Genomic DNA, 453 nt, shown 5'->3' with positions numbered 1-453 from the left:
ACCCACACACTCACACACACACACGATCGTCTGACACACACACACACCAGCACTTACCGTCGCCGTCACTTTATCCCAGTCTGATGTAAACGCGTGGAAACCTTCACCGAACACAGCACCCGCCGTCCTAAAACACACAATGAACAGTCACATGACCACATCTAAACCTGGTCATGCGTGTTTATAATTCACAAACACAAAATTTTGCTTCATGTCATTGTCCATCATAAATTTATTGAAATGCTAAGAACAACTGAAAATATTTCAAATTTAATTTGCACCAATTTACATTTTTAATTCTAGTACAATTATAAATATTGTGCATACATTATAGTATTTTTTATATAGCCATCATTCTCCAGCACAAGCGTGCAAGTGAATTCATGGCTGAAAACTTATATATATATATATATATATATATATATAACGAAAAAAATAGTTGTAGATTTGTAT

The 453-nt window shown here is 34.4% G+C and overlaps 1 protein-coding gene across 1 annotated transcript in view; it reads right to left on the bottom strand.

Annotated features, from left to right (window-relative positions):
- Window positions 1–453, bottom strand: part of atad3 (ATPase family AAA domain containing 3) — a 12650-nt gene that overhangs the window by 4351 nt on the left and 7846 nt on the right. The window lies entirely within an intron of this gene.

This window comes from Sinocyclocheilus anshuiensis, unplaced genomic scaffold (genome assembly GCF_001515605.1).
Source record: "Sinocyclocheilus anshuiensis isolate Anshui unplaced genomic scaffold, SAMN03320099.WGS_v1.1 scaffold1849, whole genome shotgun sequence".
NCBI classification, from domain to species: domain Eukaryota; kingdom Metazoa; phylum Chordata; class Actinopteri; order Cypriniformes; family Cyprinidae; genus Sinocyclocheilus; species Sinocyclocheilus anshuiensis.
This window is presented reverse-complemented; position numbering and strand designations above follow the sequence as displayed.